This window comes from Lissotriton helveticus, chromosome 3_1 (assembly GCF_964261635.1).
Source record: "Lissotriton helveticus chromosome 3_1, aLisHel1.1, whole genome shotgun sequence".
Taxonomy (NCBI): domain Eukaryota; kingdom Metazoa; phylum Chordata; class Amphibia; order Caudata; family Salamandridae; genus Lissotriton; species Lissotriton helveticus.
In genome coordinates, this window is record NC_136061.1 from 1,706,495,514 (window position 1) to 1,706,516,408 (window position 20,895).

Sequence of the window (20,895 nt, forward strand, 5' to 3'; positions counted from 1 at the left end):
ACAACTCAAACATCGGGAATTTATTTGCCGAAGAGAATTAAACCAAAGGTTGCACGCATCCACTCTTATTCAGTATCACAAACACAAAAGAATACCCCGAGGACTCAATCTAGCAATCAAACCCATGTTACTCCACTTTCAATTCAATAAATTATTTATGGACCGTTGGTACGGAGTATTGAATAAATGCTCATTAGATTTAATTTTATTGATAGTTGAGGAACTATCAAAAACCATAAAGGAACTTGAGGAAGAAATTTTTAATATCAAACAAGATCTTTCTAGACGCATTGAGTCAGAGGACTGGGCACAAACACTTGAACAAATGAACATCAGATTAGAAAATTACGGTAACGAGCTTCAAGAGCGGAAACTTCGTAAATTCAAAAGGGATAACATCGACTACCGTCTTAACGAGGCATACACGTGGGCAGAAATGTACGCCCAACGCAGACCTTACAAAAATCCGAACACCTCATCTGAGGAAAGTGTTGTTTCTGATCGAGAGACACAGATAACTAGACCTCCTTTAAACATCAACACAGCAAGGAGCAAAATTGACAGCACCAGTGAAACAACAGAAACTCCTGCTTCAAGCTCCACCAGCACTCCGTCTTTTTTATCCATAAGCCCTCAACTTCCGGAACCACCGGATTTAACGGTAGGAAAGACAAGCGTAAGCATGGCAAAACAAGGTGTGGAAAAAGAAAAAACCGAGGAGAAACCTCGACAAAACTTACGGAGCGAGAGACAATAATCATCAACATCTCATCTCAGACTCTCAGCACCCAGCAAATATGTATTCTCAACAAGGTTACTACCTTTGTACCAACCTACAAAACCACCTTTCATGAAACGGAAATTGCTCCATATCGTTTCATGCGCACACTACATTTACAGCATTTCTTCGACAATGTGGTAACACACCCTATTATCAAAGAAGAACACGAGTTATTGGAATTTAAACCAAAAAGCACCTTTGTAGCACCGGTGTCGCAAAAAATACTTGATTGTTTTGATTCGTCGGTAACACAAGACCTCAATAAATTAGAGTACCAGCAACATAAAGGCCAAATCTGTCCATAAAAGAGAGAAACATCTTGAAAGATTTAGCTAACAATGAATCATTGGCATTTCAACCAGCGGACAAGAGTGGGGCACTTGTAATGATGGATTCTTCTTACTATCACCGCAAGGTGCAAGAACATTTAACTGATGAAAACACGTACTTGAAACCAGATCATGATCCGACCTTAGAAATAGGGCAGGTTTTGAGGGACATCTTGAAAAAGCTTACAGCATGGATTGGATATCTGGTAAAACCAAAACTTATTTGATTCAACAAAATCCCAAATAGGCACATATCTACATGTTGCCCAAGATCCACAAACACAGGACTGAATCACTATTCAAACCCATCGTGTCTGCGTGTGAGTCACTTTTTGAACCATTGGGTATGTACTTAGACCACTTTCTTCAACCCATTGTACGGACTTGGAGATCATACATAACAGACACCACTGATTTCTTAGGCCGGCTCATCCAGTTAGACTTATCAAATACTCCAGATTTTTTGTTATGTACTATTGATGTGACGTCACTGTACACTTCCATTCCTTTACAAGAAGAACTTGAAGCTATAGAATGGGCTCTACTCAATCAACCTGACATAGGAGCACACTACGTTTTCCTCATGGAGCTGTTACAATTTTGCCTTCAACACAGTTACTTTCACTACAAAGAGGACGTTTTTCTACAAATAAGTGGCACTTCTATGGGTTTCGGGGGGCGTCCACATACGCAAATATCTACATGGCCACATTTGAAGAAAAATATATTTTCAATGATCCTACTGGGAGCAGACATTTGACAACTTATTGTCGTTACATTGATGGCATCTTTTTAATTTGGTCTGATACTGAAGAATTGCTTCGAGAACAAATCCGAACACTTAATACATGCAACAATCGCATAAAATTTACATTCAACATCAGCTCGACCGGTTTACCATTTCCTGATGTCTTGGTGGAAAAGTTTGAATCTGGTATACATACCAGTGTGTTCATTAAACCAACTGATCGGAATAGCACCTTGCTGTTCAAACGTTTTCATTCTCCTAAACTAATAGACAATCTACCATATTCTCACATGATCCGATCAAAGGGAATTTCTTCTACCACTCATGAATTTCAAGAAGAACTTTCAAGGATCAAGACCAGATTTTCTCAACGTGGATATCCGCTTACCATCATCCAAAATGTGGAGGATCGGATTAATGCACTGGATTGAAACACTCTTCTTACGACAAAACAACAAATGCCTACGAGTCGTACTGGCTTTGTTTCAAAGTTTTCAACAAAGTCGCAAAGCATCAAGAAAATTATTCTCAAAAGATGGGCATTATTAACATGAGGACCAGATTTCGGCAATTCATTTCAGAAATTTCCATTTTTTGCATATACAAGGAGTCAAAATCTCAAAGAACTACTGTCCAAAAAGAAGTTGTTCACTCAAATCAATCATACAGGGATGAAAAATGCCACAACTGTGTACATTGCAACAATGTCATGCAACAAACATTCATAACTCATCCAAGTACTGGAACCAGAATTAATCTCAACCATTCTTCAGACTGTAACTCAACCCATGTAATGTATTGTATTAAATGTCCGTGCGGCCTGCTCTATGTAGGCAAAACTGAAAGGAAAATTAAAATTCGTGGGGGTGAACACAAAAGTATGATCAGGAACAAAAACACTAATTTAAACTACTTGGTGGTCCATTGGTGGGAGCAAGGCCACAACATTACTCATGTTTGGTTTACTGTGATAGAAAAACTGATTATCAAGGAAGGAGTGGACACCAGCAAAAAACTCTCTCAGAGAGAAGTCTTTTGGATTAGGAAATTGCAGACAATGATGCCGAACGGTCTCAATGACAAACTGGACCTGAGTTGCTTCTTGTAAAACTTGCCCCTCTCTTACACCCACCATTGCAGCCATTAGACGTATGTCACCACATGACACCTTTCCTTTTTGTGAGAGTACACAGATTCATTATTTTCTCATCCTTTTATTTACATTCATTGTTTTTCTTCTCATGTACACTGTTTGATGTGGTTTAGTTTTTCAGTTGTCTTTTTGTATTTTCTCAGGTTGCACTTGTAATTCATTTTTGATATGCAGTCTTTGAGTAAGACATTTGTCAAGAATTATTGGTTATGTATGTCATACAGCACCATCCCACATACACTGTATGTGCCATTCATAGTCTTTCTACCTTGTATTTATTGGTACACTCCCTTTCTCTAGACACTTTTCCTGTGAGCCTTTTCCGTTTACCTTCCTTTTGACCTTTCTCTCGATCCCCCGCATACCGGGGCACCACATTTTTTCGTTTATTTTTTCGCTTTATTATTTTTATTCTTTTTTGTGTTTTTTTAATAATTTCATCAGTCCCAGCATTAGTCTTGCTTTTCGTGCATTTTTGGGCTTTCTTTCTTCCTTATCGTTCAGAAATATTTCAAGTACAGTATTACTGTGGAGTCTGCATTCTTCTCTTTTGTACACCTTAAGATGACGGACGTTTTTCACAGCTTTACTAGTCCTTGTCTCCTGGAGGTCACATGACACCGTCGGCGTCCTACTTCTGGTGGGGTCGCCGGCATTACCATTTGTATTCGACTTCACGAAACATCGGGAGCAGGACTCCTACCCCGTTTGCTGGTAAGCGGCATATCGCAGAGTTGTAGCGAACTTTTGGAGCTTAGCGGTATTTGTTGCCACGCGGTTTTGTTCGTTCCCGCACCTTGTTATAACGCGGTTGTTTTCATTTGTTCTTTTCTAGTTTCCCGCAGAACTTTTTGCACACCGCCTGCTTCATTCCGAGGTAAAACACGGGTCTTCCTTGTGAGGTATCTGCCTTTGTTGTCTTTACGTTGCGACATTGCACTTAGTGGCGTCTTCATGCTTTCTTTTCAGGTCTTTTCAGACCAGGCAATATCCGGTATTTCACTTTGCTTCTTTCGCTGTCGTTTCTGACTTTTGAGTGTTCTTGCCCACTTTTCGTCCTCTTGTTTTCCCAGTGTTCTCTTCCTTTCAGCATCAGTAGAATTTCTCTGTTTCGGACTACTTCGGTCCGACCGTCACAGGAAACCAGTTTTTTCAGCTCTGTCAGCTTTTTTGGTGCTCTCAGTTTTTGAGGTTTTTTTCTATACTTTCGCACTGGTGATGGTTCAGTGATCTTCCTTCCTTTTAGATGTGCTCTCATGGTTGCTCATATGTGGGTTGTCCATAGTTTTGGTAGGCTCTATAAATGCTTTATATTTGCCTCAGTATGCATTCTATAGACACATGAATGTATATTTATTTATTTTCATTACAGTGGCCCCTGAGGAAGGGACTGTGGGTCCCGAAATGCATCGGGCTACCTGGAATTGTCTTTGATTTAAACACTGGAAGGCCAGGATGTTACTCCAAAATCGAATTGAATGAATTAAGTTTGATATGTCATACAAACCATTGATGTATTAGTATCAGGGTTGTTTTAATCCATATGTTGATTTTTCAATAACAAACAACCGTTGTATGATAACAACTTTTGTTTGAAGCTTCATTTTGTTTAATTATGGATTTACTTTATTGATTCTCATGATTGATCCAGAAAAGATTGTTTACATTGTTTAAACTCTATTGGTAGTGCACGCAGTTCATTCAAGTGAGCGTTCTCTTGATTTTTGCTACATATATCAACGTGGAACAGGCAGCCCACACACTGCGCAGCACACACAAATCTATTCACAGAGTAGAATACCATTCTATCTTTTTCTACTTACTGTTCAAACCTTGCAAACACAGATGTGCACTGCTCACATAAATCCTGATTAAGCTCTGGGGTGGCACCTGGAGGAGCAGACTTGGGGGAATGAGCACCACAGGGCTGGACCAAAAGCTATTTGAGGGTTCAATAACCCTGACTCCTTAATGCTGGCTCTCATCTTATCAAGCAGCCTCTGAGTCTTACTCTTTACAGGCATGCTGTCCCCAGTATCAATATCATTAGTGCACCATGTAGTGAGTCCTGAGGTAAGGGTGAGGAAAGAGGCAACTAACTAACAACTGGGAACAGTTTCTCTGTTGTTCTAGGGCCAGAGTAGGTAAGAGACTGACACTCTCCACTGGGCCATCCTGTTCTTTGGAAGAAAAGAGGTCTGAGAGGTACACTCACCTCCTCCCCTCCATCATCCATGGCCATGAGCATGGTTACTTAAGACCACTCGAAGTGGGGTTTGAAGCGATTGACATTCAAATCTCTCTAAGGGGTTCCTGGGTGTCTTGATGTACACCAGGTGGGTGAAATCACTCTTGCACTCTTTCAGATCACAGGGCCTGGACCAGTGGTCTTGCAGAGCCATGGGCTCCTTTGACTCAATAACCCACACTTTTTGGACAATCTGAAACTTGACTATTTCATGACCTCCTGTCTGGCTTCTAGATTCTTTTTGGAATACCACCAGAAATGCTTAATCTGACTACAAAGTGCCAGCCTGTGGCTGACCACATCCTAGGGGGCCTTCCAGGAAGCTTGCTCCCATCCCTCCTTCACTATACTGAGAGGTTCTCTCACTGGATGCCCATACAGAAGTTCAAAGGGGCTGAAGCCAACCCCTTTCTGCTGTACCTCTCTTTAATCAAACAAAAGGCACAAACAGAGGACTGACACTTCTGCCTCAAGGGTTCTGATAGGCTTATGATCATGCCTTAGGGTGTCTTGTGAATAAGCCTGTTAGTTTGTGGGTGGTAAGGAATGGAGAACTTTTAGGTTACCCACACTCCTTCCACATTGACTTCATGTATGCTGACATGATTTCTTTTTTTTTTTGCAGGCTTTTATGTAGCGCGAACTTGACCCGAATCCAATCGGGTATCAGAGTGCTTTACATAGCACCAGTTACGTTACATGAGGACACACATTCATTTTTGTTAGGCACGTGGAGATTAAGTGATTTGCCCAGAATCACAGGAGGTTTAGTGTCATTACCGAGACTCGAACCCAGTTCTCCAGGTCAGTGGTCGATCGCCCTCGCCGTTAGGGGCCAGCTTGACCGATACTACCTCATTGAGGAACCCCACTTAGGTAAAGATCCCTATCAATGCCCTGTCAACCATTGGCACAGTCACCGTCCTCAAAGATATGGTCTGCGGGCATGGAGTGGCATGGTCTACCAAGACCTAAGCCCATCATTGTCGATGCCCACCTGTGCGAAGGGAGTGACAGAATGGCTGCAGAGGATAATTGCTCCCCCTCACTTAAATGTAAATGTATACTTGTAAAGCACACTGTTACTCCATCTCGGAGTGTCCTGGCGCTGTATACCGCTGGGGAACCCGTCCTGGCTTTCCCTGTGAGATGGTCCCTCCTGGGCACCTCCAAGGTGAAGCCAGGCATCCCCGGCGCTGATGGGGCCGTTGTGGAGATTAAGCAAGCTATTGCCCAGGGTTGCAGAGTGAGACCCATGATTAGCTTAGGCACCTAGGCGAGAATTATCGAGTCCGCGGACATTGACCCAAGACCCTGCCACGACGGGAATTGAACCCTGGTCCCGGGCCGACCTCTGCTTCAGGGTCTGCCGCTTCTAACCAGTGAGCCACACTTCTCCACTTGCCACTAGCCTGGCATGTAGGGCATGACCTGCAAAATTTTATTTTATTTTTTATTTTATTTCACTTGTATCGCGCAACAGCTACCCAACAAAGGGTTTCCCGGCGCTACTGATTCAGTGGTTTGTCTCTGGCTGGGCATGTTTCAGATGTTAAACAGCCAGGTCTTTAAGGCTTTCCTGAACTTCAAATAGCTAGCCTCATTTCGTACAGAAAGTGGCATCGCATTCCACAATGTGGGTCCGAGAAACGAAAAGGATTTTCCACCCACTCTTGCCAATTTAGTTTTTGGAATTACAAAATGCTTAGCTGAGGCAGATCGGAGGGCTCGGGATGGATGGTAAGGGTGCACTAGGCTTTGCAGGTATTTTGGGGCAGTTTTTGTAGAGATTTTTAATTTAATCCGTTTCTCCACTCTTAGCCAGTGTAGATCACGGATGTACTTAGAGGTCGATGTCGTATATGGGATTTTGAATAACAGACTGGCCGCCACATTTTGGACTGTCTGCAGTCTACGAATCGTTTCCTTCTTTGCCCCTAAATATAGTACGTTGCCATAATCAAGCCTAGATGTAATTAGAGCGTTGATTACCGTTTTCTTTGTGGATTCTGGCAGCATCCAGCAGATCTTCTTAAGCCATTTTAAAATTGCAAAGCAGGTAGCAGATGTCTTCACTGCTTGTTGGTGCATATTGAGAGAGTCGTCAACAAAATGCATCTGAGGCCATCTTCATCCAGGGCCAGTAAAAGTGGGTGACAAGCCTTTCAAAGGTCTTGTACGGCCCTAGTTGATGTCCCTGGGGAACTTCATGAGCCAGCTCCAGTAGGAATACCCTGTAGCACTGGGGTAGCACCAACGTATGGGTTGTACCAGGCTCAGGAACCTTAGGCTCTCTATACAGGAGACAATTCTCCCAGTAAATTGGGTGATCACCACTAGAGGTGTCGCCAGCTAGCTAGTCCTTGGCCTGCCACTGTAGGTCCTCAAGAGCAGGGCACTTCATAAGTGCCTTATAGAACTCCTCCGTGGTGGGACCCCATTCCTGCTGCCAGTTGGTCAGCTCAGGTTGGTATTCATATGTGGCAATGTCCTCCCCTGTAAGTTCCAGGGCATAACCTTCAGGCTCAGCCTCCACCCAGACGGTGGGAGTTTCAGGACCGGGTTTCCCACGCTCCTTACCCTTTTTCTTATTGGTAGGCACTTGGGCCATTCTTCCAGGCTCAAGGTCCTCCTGACTACTCTCTTGATGGCCATAATATTTGTACTTTATTACTGTTTGAAGTGTTGGACAAATACTTTATACATTGCCTTTAAGTTAAGCCTGACTGCTCTGTACCAAGTGTTAGCAATCAAGAGGGACAACCAAGGACAATGTTTACCGGGGTCCAGTGTACGTGTCCTACAAGTAGAAAACAAAATTGTATACAAAGTTCCCCAAAGGATGAATTAAATTACTCTCTCAGAAAGAATAGATAGTGTGTAAGGGAATCAGTGAAACCCTTTGACGGAATTAAGGATGCCTCACACAATTACAAGGCTGGACAACGGTTGCCATCCTCCCTTATGATTGTATCGTGTCATCATTGGCCTCCTGCTCCAGCGGCGGGCTGGCGGTGCAATGCCTGCCGGGTAGCACGTGGTGCTACTCTTTGGTGGAGTTCTTTTATTCCTGGCCAATAGATGTACGTGTGTGAGGGACCTGAGAAGTGCAAGAGTGAGCGTGAGTGAAGGTTTTAAAATAGGTCAGTAGAGTCCATTAAGAACACTTTAATGAGATGGCTCACTGCCTAATTAAAAAGGTAAAGGGAGGGGTAGCGAGGCACAAAGGAATTAGGTAAATTGCCCTCGTTCAACCCTCACCTCAGGTGCGGTCAACATGTTTCTTGCCGTAAAGGCAATTCGTCAGGACCTATAGAAGCTCATCAGCACGTGAGAAATTTCAACCTGGTTGAAAGAAATTTCTAATACAACCTGTATGTCAGTGCAGGTGGAGATCCTGCAGGAATTCCCACCCCGTAAGCCCTGGTGGAAGGGCCCCACGGTCTGTCCTTGGGGAGCCTGAGCAGGAAGGCGTTTCCTAGATTGCTCGGGGCGCTAAACTTGTAAGCACCTACCCATCCTCTCACGTGCTGATGAGCTTCTATAGGTCCTGACGAATGGCCTTTACGGCAAGAAACATGTTGACCGCACCTGAGGTGAGGGTTGAACGAGGGCAATTTACCTAATTCCTTTGTGCCTCGCTACCCCTCCCTTTACCTTTTTAATTAGGCAGTGAGCCATCTCATTAAAGTGTTCTTAATGGACTCTACTGACCTATTTTAAAACCTTCACTCACGCTCACTCTTGCACTTCTCAGGTCCCTCACACACATACATCTATTGGCCAGGAATAAAAGAACTCCACCAAAGAGTAGCACCACGTGCTACCCGGCAGGCATTGCACCGCCAGCCCGCCGCTGGAGCAGGAGGCCAATGATGACACGATACAATCATAAGGGAGGATGGCAACCGTTGTCCAGCCTTGTAATTGTGTGAGGCATCCTTAATTCCGTCAAAGGGTTTCACTGATTCCCTTACACACTATCTATTCTTTCTGAGAGAGTAATTTAATTCATCCTTTGGGGAACGTTGTATACAATTTTGTTTTCTGCTCTGTACCAAGCTAATAGAGGGTTCAGCACAGATTGATTTTGGGTTGGTTTGTGCCTCACCCTGACAAGGATTGTGATTGCTGCTTGACCATTTCTCACACCCCAATCAACCAACACCCCAATGTCTTACAGTGTGCAATTCATTGAGGATGTTTGAAATCAAGTGGGGAACTTCGCTCTCACCAATTGTAGCTGAAGAAACATTGATAGGCATATGTGTGAGAGCAGTGTGGTGTGAGCAGTCGATAGTTCCAGCTAGCACTGTAGACTATATTGTGGAGGATTGGAGCCGTTAGTAAGTGTGGATGGTGTTAAACAATACAACCTGATGGAAGGAGTTGTGGGCTAATACATGATGGAGTTACGTGGACAAGAAATGAGGTGTAAGATTCAGAGAGATAGAAAGAGGGGCTGAAGTAGGCCAACATGAACAGTGTATGAGTTACATGTGGGGTGGTGAGGGAATGTAGGAAGATGTAGTAATGGAGACAAACTGTTGATTATGCATACTACATGAGGAAGCACAGTTACGTAGCAGATCTTTACTTTTACACAAAAGTTAAATTGGAGAACCTTGTGCTTGTTGGTGAAATGACGTTAGTGTGTTCATGTATAGATACATATGTGCCATTTTAGGAATATCTTTGCACTGTTGCAGTGCCATATTGAGAGTATTTATCCAGATATCACAGCAATACTGAAGTTACTTATACAAGCTCTTCTACGGACTAGTGACACCCACCCAATGAGTCATGTTCTGAACAATTGATCACATTTTAAGGCTAGTTGCTTTGTAGCCACATACTGTAGCCATGCAAGCTGAGCGTCAAATGCAATCGCATCTGCATTTGTCAAGACCAAACTGCCAGCAGACATAAGAACCCCTAGAGTTATGAAGATCTTTGAGCTGATTATGGAAATTAGGTATTAGTCAGGACAAATTCTCTTGTGGTCCTCCCCTATTCTATCATTGTAGCATAACCAGATAAATGCTTTCAAGCAAGAGAATATTTATCACTCAATCCCTCATAGAGGAGTGTCCTCACATCATTTGCTCATGATGACAAAAAGATCTGAGATAGTGAACGCATTGCTATGAAATGTCTAGAATGGAAAGGACTGGGATTGATAATTGGTGTATATTTGATCTCTTGTAGTGCAAGAAAGATAGCCAACTGCTGACTGTGTTTCCATTGCACGATAGCTAAACCCTTAAAATTACCTAAGGCTTTGGCGTGATCATACTGGCCTGCCATGAGGAGGGGACACAATCACATAATTGTTTTTAATAGAAAGCTAGTGGAGGGTATCACCAGGGGAACCATAAATGAATAGCAGTGATCTGCTCATGGCAGAAAATATGTATAACTTGTATTGTGCTATTAGCTCCCCTCTCCCCCCAAACCCTGAAAGTACAATTTACTACAGACCTCCTAAGAAGGCCCATTGTCCAATATTCAATTGAGATAGATGATCGCATTGTGCAAAAAGTTCTAAATCCCAGGAGACCACCCATTTAAATGCTTCCATGTTTAGAAAATCTATGACAGCTTAAAAATGTTGACCTCAAACTTTAAACTCATTGGGTTGGTCATTTCATTTTGTTAGTCTATGCTTTTCATTTCAAGCCCTACAGTGATTGTAAGGACTCCTATCTATCACTTTCCCTAGGCAGACAGTTTGAAAATTTGATTCCAAATCACTATAAGAGCCCACCTTCCATCTGAGTCTCTCACCTGACAAATAAATATTAATTTGATGTCCCTAAATATAAGTAACTGAAAGAGAGGATTTTAATTCATACAGGAAGATATTTCAGTTCCCATTATACAACCCTGAGAGACTCCAAAACATGCCTAATAGTAAAAAAGTTGCCATGTTCGATTAGGTTCTACAGTCTATACAGGCTTAAACCATGCGCTCTAGGCTCAGAATATCAACAGATGGTTTTCGCTAGCTTTAGACACCTGTAAGTTGGAGCTGTGAAGATTAAACAGTGCCTGGAAAATTGAGTAGAAGCCAAATTCTAGTTGGTATACAGGGCCAATTGTAGATGTACAAATACCATATTAAAGTAGTCAAAAAAGCACACATCTCAGAATATAATATTAGGACTTCCAAGAAGGGCAAATAATTATTTAAAGTCATTAATAATGAAACTGTCCACAGACAAGTGAGCAGACTGTTACCCCTCACTAACATAGTTGACCAATCTGTAAAGTTTCTTCTTAGAGAAAATCCCAAAAATGAGACAAGAAGTTGTGCCTGATTAATTAATCATCTTTCATTACCCAGGCTGAATATCGCGGCACCTGGACAGACTAGCTTACTACAATTCAAAAGCCATAATGAGGGTCTGTTACTACACTTAATAATGCAAAGCTATTGTTTCCTTTAAACACCTATCATGCATAAATTATGAAACAACTGGCTCCCTTTTCAATACATGTTTAGTGCTACAGTGCATTTCTTATGGCTGGAAAGCTGCAGCGATCTAACCACTGTTAAAATTTGATTGGATTTAAAATGAGCAACATCAGTTGATTTGCCTGCACCCCCATTTGGCTAAACAGCTCGACTGAGCAATAACATAAAAAAAATTCAGGGGATTTCTGAAATAAGTCATATCTTAGACCCACAATAGGAACAGGAGCGGCCTGTGCAGGTAAGAGCAGAAGGGCTGAGTGGGGTGGGTAGAGGACTCGACAGACAACGATGAGGAAAAATTAAATAAATCTTTAATTTTCCCTTGTCGTTGTCTGTTGAGTTCCCCTCACCCCACCACTCTTGCCTGCACTGGCTGCTCCTGAACAGGAATGATTTAAGTGTGGCAGAAGAACTGTGTTAGTTTTGCTTTCAATTATAGGTGCACTTATACTCCTAGTCAATGACTGAGATGTCAGAGTCCTGACTTTATTTTATTTAATACATCGGTAGATTCTTATGAAACACCATTAAGCACTATTTCCTACTGAAGAGACTCAATGGTTTTTAAAGGTATGGCCATAAAGTAGTTTAGGTATTTTTTGACTCTTTTCTGTTTGGGGGTCAAACACCCCCCAATTAGGCCAGAGGCTCAAACATTAGAGTTTGGTGTAGTGGTTAAGAGATGGTATGAACACACATTTGTGCCATGGGCTTTTTTTTTTATCCTGATGCAATTTGGACCTGCAGGAGGCTGACCAACCAGGTTTCATAGACTTATAATATTCTACAACTGTGCCCCACCTCCTAATGATTCTAGGTGTCACATTTTACGTCAAGATCTTCTTGATGCAAACCACAATTGATATTGACCCCTTAATTTCATTATGGCTTTTATAATTTCATAACAGCGAATCCCCCAGGCTGTCAAGGTATTCATGAAATCAAAGACTGCTACCTTTTCAAGAGAAGTATGACCTATAATGTCATAAAGTATAACTTTATAACACTCATGACCTCCATGGAGTAATGATAGCAAGAGATGCATGATGCCAAGGTCTTCAGAGGCATTAGATATGAGGCAGCCTCTAAATAGCTTCTGCACCAGTCTTCACATCTGGCGGGGAAATTAGATGCACTCTAAAATGTTCTAGACCATAGGTTAGAAATGGAACTTTATATTTTTCTCTCTAAGTCCTTGTGGATATGGAGAAAGTAGAATTCTTTATCTAAGGAAAAATTCACAAAGTGTAGGAAACAGCAAGAAGATACTGTTTAAATTTTCACCCTGCTTCCCTCTGACAAGGAAACTGAGCCTTCACTGGCAGAGACAATCTAAAAGAAATGTAAATGAAATCCCAAAACAGAGAAAGGTTTTGTTACAAAGCAAAAATTAAAAAAATGCTCTATGAAGCAATAACAAATTGCTTTCAAAAGAAATTTCTGTTAAACAAAGTTGAAGGACAGAGCTCTGTGCTCTGTGTTCTTATTCAAGGTGAATAGAAATATGGACTGAGTGACTAACTGCAACGATGTGGCATGTTGGGGATGTGTGAGACTCAGGGACAGGCTTGAAGAGATTGTGCAGTTATTCCTCTATGTAAGGTGCATACATGTGCAACGCAGATTACTTTTATTTTCTAAAAAAAAGAGGTTGGTACACAAATGTTGTTATACATATGCATAAAATAATTTTAGAATTCTTGGAAAGTTTTTGATATGCGTATTGAAGAAGTTACTTACCTTATCTGGTAGCGATTATATCTAGCTGCAGCTTCCTTACCGTAGAATATTCCACAGGCTTCACACTAGATCTGGAAAATCTTCATAAGTACTTCTGCATGCTGGTAGGTGGTGCTAATCAGCTCCCAGTCTGCATTGCCTGGGTCATCTATGCTGAATGTGAGGTGCACAGTGCCTATATAGGTCCCACTCTAGCGTGCTGAAATCAGTTTCTTATCTGACTATTTCTGTGCCAGAAGCACAGAGCTACTCTAGAATGCTGAATGGACTAGTGTGACAAAACTAAGGGTCGACAGGAACAACTAGATAGGCAGACCATTTCACAGAACGGGGAAGATGAGAGGGTCAGTAAAGAATCTGTGGCTAGATCGCTACCAGATAAAGTATTACCATAGGTAAGTAACTTGTTCCTCTGAAGGAGACTTTAACTGCAGATTCCTTATCTTAGAATAGATTCTCAAGCTACGCCCCCCTGGAGGTGGGTCTGCGAACCGTCTCAGACCAAGAAGGCCTAGAGGACAGAACAGGAAAAGTGCCCATTCAACCGGGCCTGACTGTCATTGCAGAAACGTGTGCAGGGATGCCCACATAGCACCATGACAGATGTCCAGGACTGGGACTCGGCAAGCTAAAGCAGTGGTTGCTGCCTTGGCTGTAGTGAAATGAGCCTGCAAACGGTCAGGAGGTTGCTTCTTGGCCAGTGCATAGCAGATCATAATGCAGAGTTACAATCCATCTGGAGATGACCATTTTCTGCACTGCTTTACATTTTTTCACTCCAGCAAATCCAATAAAGAGTTGATTGTCAATTTGGTATTCTGTGGTGTGACCGATGTAGAATGACAACACTCTTTTTTGGGTCCAGACTGTGGAGTTTCTGCTCTTCCTTGGAAGGGTGAGGTTAAGCAAAGAAGGTTGGCAGCGTGATGTGTTGGCCAACATTGAAGTGTGTCACCACTTCTGGCAGATAGGATGCACAGGTGCTAAGGACCAATTTGTCTGGAAATAAGTTAGTGTAGAGAGGTTGAGCAGAAAGTGTCTGCAGCTCATTGACCCTCCTGATTAAATAAGGGCCATCAACAAGACAGTTTTAATTGTAAGGAGTCTTAAAGGGCCGCTATGCATGAGTTCAAATGGTGAACACATTAGAAAAGTTACAACCAAATTAATGTCCCATTGGGGCGTGAGGAAGGGTTTAGGGGGTAACATATGCTGAAGACCCTCCAAAATACAAGTCACAACATGTGACTGGAAAAGAGAGGGTTGATCCTGCAACCACAATATAGGCTGAGATAACCAATAGGTACCCCTTAACAGTGCCCAGAGCAAGGCATTGCCCTGCTAGGGAGAATACAAACAGCAACACTTGAGACAAGGGGCCGGAAAGAGGGTCAACTCATTTATCAGTGCACCAAGCCACAACTTGTCCCAACAACAGGCATATACAGTCTTTTTCTATGAACACCTAGCTGTTAAGATGGCCTAAGAGACTTTGGGAGGGAGATTGGAGATTCCTAGCTGTTGTTGTTTAATTTTGATGCATGAAGGTAGAGTGTGTGCAGGATCAGGTGCAGAACCCTGAACTTTTGCTGCAACAGGAGATCCTTTGAAGGGGCAGCCTAATCAGAGGACCAATGTTCATGCCCATTAGTTCGGGATACCAAACTCTCTTTGCCCAATCCAAAGCTATTAAAATGCCTTGGGAGCAATCTGTCCTGATCTTCTTCAGAACGTGGAGCAGAAGTTATATCGGAAGGAAGGAATAAAGGAGCTCTGAGCTCCGGTCGAGGCTAAATGCATCTCAGAGCAACTGCTGCTTTGGGAACTCCAACTTGCAGAAGTACTGACATTTCGCATTCTTGATGGAGGTGAATAGAGACAAAGTTCTCCCCAGTCCCAGAAGAAACTTTGCACAACCTCCAGCTATAGACACCATTTGTGATCTGCAAAGCTTTGCCAGCAGAGCTTGTCCACCATGACAGACAGGGATTCTGCCAGGTGTTGTACGACCAGCAAAATGCCCTGACCTTCCAGCCATGTCCAGAGGTGTAGGGCCGCCTGGCACAGGGTCCAAGACCCTAACCCGCCCTGCTTGTTGCTGTACCATATGGGGGTGGTGGTGTCCTTGAATACTTGAACCAACTTCCCCTTGATGGAAGGTAGCTTTCGATGCCAAGCAAATTGTTCTCAACTCCAACAGGTCGATCTGGAGCTAACATTCCACCAGAGACCATAGTCCTCTGCTGTCCACTTCTCCCAGGTAGCCATCCCAACCCAGATGTGATGCATCTGTCACCACAGCGAGCTCTGGTTGTGGAAGAGAGAAGGCCCTGCTGTTGACCTAATCATGGTTCGTCAGCCACCACTGCAAGTCTTTTGCAGTTCCATTCAATAATCTGGACCAGGTCAGAATGATTACCCTGTTACTGCATCCTCTGAGACTTTAGATCCCACTGCTGAGCCCACACATGCCAGAGGTCATAGTCCACCAGCAGGATGCAGGAGACAGGAGGCCCAACAGTCTCAGGGTCAATCTCACAGAAATCAAGGATAGAGTCTCAAAAAACAGAATCATAGCCTGAATATCCTGGACTCACTGCTCTGAGGAAAGGTGCGGAGCTGCACTGTGTCCAGGATTGCTCCAATGAAAGGGATCGTCTGAGAAGGAGTCAGGTGTGACTTCAGCATGTTGATAGTTAGCCCCAGTGAATGCCGGAGGTCTGCCGTAGTCTGGAGGTGGGCGACAGCTGTCTGGGATGAGCCTGAATTCAACACCCAGTCAATGAGATAGGGGAAGACTGGAACCCCAACCTCCAGGAATGGACTGCAACCACCGGCATCACGTTCATGAACCCCTGCTGGTAAGATCAAAGGGAAGGACAGCAAACTGAAAGTACTTGTGACCGACCGCAAACCATGAGTAACGCCTATAGGACCACAGGCAGGAATATGAAAATAGGCGCTATGCAGGTCAAATGTTAACATCCAGTTTCAAGGTTCTAAAGCAGACCTGACCTGAGAGAGCATTTTGAACTTTTCTTTGTCCATGAAGGCATTGATAGGGTGCAGATCTAGAATAGGACAGAGGCCTCCATCTGACTATGGTGGCATAGGCGGTGGGGTTACCAAGAATGGAAGAGCATAATCCTGCTGGACAATTTGGATCATTCACTTGTCTATAGTGATGGCTTGCCAGTGTGATGGGTTGGCCTGATCCTACCACCAAACAGTTGCCTGTGATGGTGAGGGCATATTAAAGGGGATTAATGCTGTGCCTGGCGGTAGGTGGCGGAGGACTGGGCAGACCTCTAGCCCAGAGTCCAGCATGGTTTGTGGGAGCCACATCGGTGGCCACAAAGGTACTGCTTGCCATGGTGGCAGGGTAGAAAAGGACACAGCTGGTTGCCTCTACTGTATCCACGTGCAGTTTTCATGGGGCCATGGAGAATCTGAGCAATCTGGCAGTGGCCCTGGTGTCCTTAAAGTACTCATTCTCCAAATCCTCCTTATCGCATAACAGGAGAATACTGTAAAAGGGCATGTCAAAAAAGGATGCCGGGACTTTCTCTGAGAAGCCATTTGATCTCAGCCAGGCATGGCATTGGAGCACCACAGGAAAAGCAATGGCTCGTCCTAGTAAGTCGGTCATGTACAGTTCACAGTTAAATGTGAATTTTGCTGCATCCCTGCCTTCAACAATACCTTTCATCAAGTTGGCTCGGATCTCCTCTTGAGACCATGGGCAGCACTAGCACAACCAAGTCCCTAACATTATGAGAATACTGGCCTAAGAGATATGCTGTGTTCACTGACTGCACTGCATGGCTGGTAGATGAAAAAATCTTCTTCCCAAAATTGTCCAGTGTCTTGGATTTGCTATGCCACGCTGTGGTAGGGAACGTGCCTGGTTAAACTTGGATGTGGAGGCCTTAACGACCAGGCTTTCTGGAGTGGGGTGCTAGTTGAGGAAAGCTGTGTACCGAGGAGCAGTCAGTGGCGGGTGGAAAAGGGGTTCTGTTGTGGATACACCAGACTGAAGCCCCTCTGTCAAGATGTTAGTCTTGACTTGCACCAAAGGCAGCATACAGTCCAGGTGCTCAGACACCCTCTGCACCACCATGGCAAAGGAAGCACCTTCTTCTGTGGCTACACTAGGAGGAGACAGGAGACCAGTGTCTGGTGAGGTGCCCAAGCTACTGACATCATCCAGTTCCTCATAACATTTATCCTCGGCCAAGGGAGTTCTGGATAAATATAGGGATCCTCAGATTCCCTCCTTTCATAATCGTCACAGGCCCCAGTAGAAAAGAGGGAGCCCTGTGTCAGATCCGGAAGGTCTGGTTGGCACTGGGTTCAAGGTTAATCGACGTCGATCCCGCCCTATGCATTGCCTCATATAATTCCTTTAGTTGGTCAGGAGTCCTTCTGGGAAACTCAATTAGGCATGAACCCTGACTCAGGCTCCACAGAGAAAATGAGAGTGGGGCCTTGACTTGTGGTGTCACTCCCACACCTCGCCAAATGATTTGGACTGGTACGGCAAAGTCAAAGAGCACTACGGTGAAGTTAAAGAGCACTTTGACTTTTCGGCTTTTTTTTTGTGGGACTTACCAGACAAGGCCCAGGACCTCGATGAAGACCAACTGGAGGAAGTGGGCCCAGATCTTTCACATGACCGGGAGCAGTGTTGAGTCACCCGATGTTGAGTGGCCAGAAATTTCATGGTGCGGTACCTAATTGCACTCAGGTGCATTGTCCGAAATTCTGAACATGCCTTGGAGCCATGGTCCAGCTCCAGGTACCAGAACCTAACCAAGTACGGGTCTGTCATCACATTAGCCTGTGACAGACACCACATGGCTTGAAAGCCACAGGTTTTGTAGAGGACATCCCTAAAGCACATTGAGAGAAAAGCTAAAATCAAAGCGTCAACAAAACCTCAACAAATGTAGTAAAAAAAAGTTGACCGAGGGAGTTCTCTGGATTTGCACTGTTGGCGCAGAAAGGAAGAAACAGATGTCAGCACACTGGGTTGGTGCCTATCTAGGTATCGTACACATCACATCCAGCATGGAGGACGCTGGTACAGAGGCAATCGAAGGAATCAATTGATGCACAGAGGTACTGCTCAAGATTTTCCAGATCCAGTTTGATGTCTGGGAGATATTCTAAAGTAAGGAATCTGCAGCTAGAAGTCACTATCAGATGTTAATATTAAAATATAAATTGCAGAAAGTAAATATTACCTTTCCATTGGCAGTGTTTATTTACGCAATGAATTCCTTGCCCGGCAAGAGTTCCAGGTTTCCACACATTGGGGAAGTATTCAATGTTAGTAATAATGATGATTCCAAGGTGGAGAGCATCCACTCTTGTCTGGTTTTCTTCTAAGTGAAAACACTGCTCTTAATGTTGTGGCTGGTATTCCTGTCTAAAGGAGACTTAAACACTAAAAGTGTTAGTGATTCTTTTTCAAGAACATGTACATGGCCTTGTAAGACACTCTCCCTGTATCTCTTTTGAGACATTTGGATCTCAGCCAATACTTTGTTCTTGGATACAATATTACAACATTTGTGGACTGAAACACCTCCTTCAGGATTTTTCTGAAATTACATTTGTATCTCAGATGTTCTTCCACATATATTACCTCTCACTCTTATGGAGATCAACACAATCTTCCTAGTTTAGCTGCATTCTTGTGGTTTCAGCCAAAGTACCAAAACCTTTCTTCCTGGAGAGTCAAGTCTCCTGCACTCCTTGAAAAGAAGTAACAATGACAATGATTCGGAAAAGAGCAATTTCCTTCCTGCTAAACTGTGTCAAGGTCCTGATGTGGCACTGCGAGACACTAAAGTATTAACTTGAGGAGAACAAGACATGAACTTCCACAATGTTAAGTAACATTATTGCTAAAACATAAAAAGAGATTTCAGTGATGAATGTTGGGATGACCCCTTGATAATTTCCTGGTTGTTGATGGCCATGGCAGCAGGCTTATACCGTAGAATATACACGTAAAGTAATTTAGAAGCACCAAAACAACACAGGGGTAAAGAAATTAAACAGTCTGATGTATTAAAAGTGATTTCGAAAAAAAGGCTACAACTGTACTATGTGTGACTCGGAAAGATTCATTCTGCATTAACTTGTGATGAGGCCTTTTTCTTGTTGCAAAACGTTCAGAATGGAACCAACCAGAAAATCTTCCTCACCTAGTTTGTGCCTTCCTCTTGGCACCTTTTCTCAATTCTCTGCTAGCTAAAAAAGAAAGTCACTTTTTGGTCAGACTTTGCACAAGTCCTTCCTGGATACTTGACACCTACTCTAGTTTAGGAGAGCCTGATAAGCTGACTTTATGAAATTGCCCTTCCTCAGGTAGAAGTGAACAACTTTTCTAGAAATATTCTGTGTCCTTCATATAAAAACCCAAGTTTACTAATTAAATAGATTTTTAGTACCAAAAAGAATGAAGCAAAGATAGATTTTTTGGTATTCTCCTTAGTAACAGTAATATGATTTTTACTTAAAGATGGCATTTGCAAATGCGAAATGTTTTTTCAGCCTGTACAGTAAGAAAGCACTGTGGAATTATGTTACTGCAGATGCTTAATAGATTTAAATGTGTCATATTTTACTTTTGCACATTAGGCACCGTGGGCATCTGTCCTCAAAAGTAGATTTCATATATGATTTTACTAATGTCAAAAGCAAGCTCTTAACATTTTCAGGTTTGCCTGACTTGTGCATGCTGCAACTTTTTGCCTGCAGTAGTCATCGGTGATTGGGTCATAGTTCCACTGCAATCCATATGCTATATGTGAATTTTATGCCACTTTTGCCGTTTTTACACATTTGTATTGTGGCTTTGCCTAGAAGCTACATAAGCCAATTGCGGATGTTAAATTACTTTGCATGTTTCAGGGCTTAGATGCTGGCATTTAGAGGTGTTTTAGCAGTCGCTCTGTGCTCAGAGACAAAGTATCAAGCCCTACTCAAAAGAAACGGGGAAATAACACACAAATATACATTTTCATCTCAGAAATAGGGAGGGCTTCTTCTGAAGACTTTTATTTTTTCAATACGAGAAATTCTCCATATCTAACTTGTGTCTCAGTTACCAGAATACCCATCTTTATCGCTCCTTTAGTCAGAATTTAATTGAATATGCAATATCTTCAAAAGTTGAGACTGTTGAAAAATATTGCTCGAGACATACAGTGTCAAAATCATCTTTTAAAGCGTATGTCTCAGCATCAAAGAATATCTGGGAATTCAAAGCAAAGTCATATAATGAGATGGCAAACAAGTAGGTAGCAGCCATTTCTACAAAATTAAATGGTGGAACATTGGTGAGTAAAGCTGAGAATGGCATGGATAAAGCTCTGAAGGCCATTTTTGTGATCTCTCCGTTGACA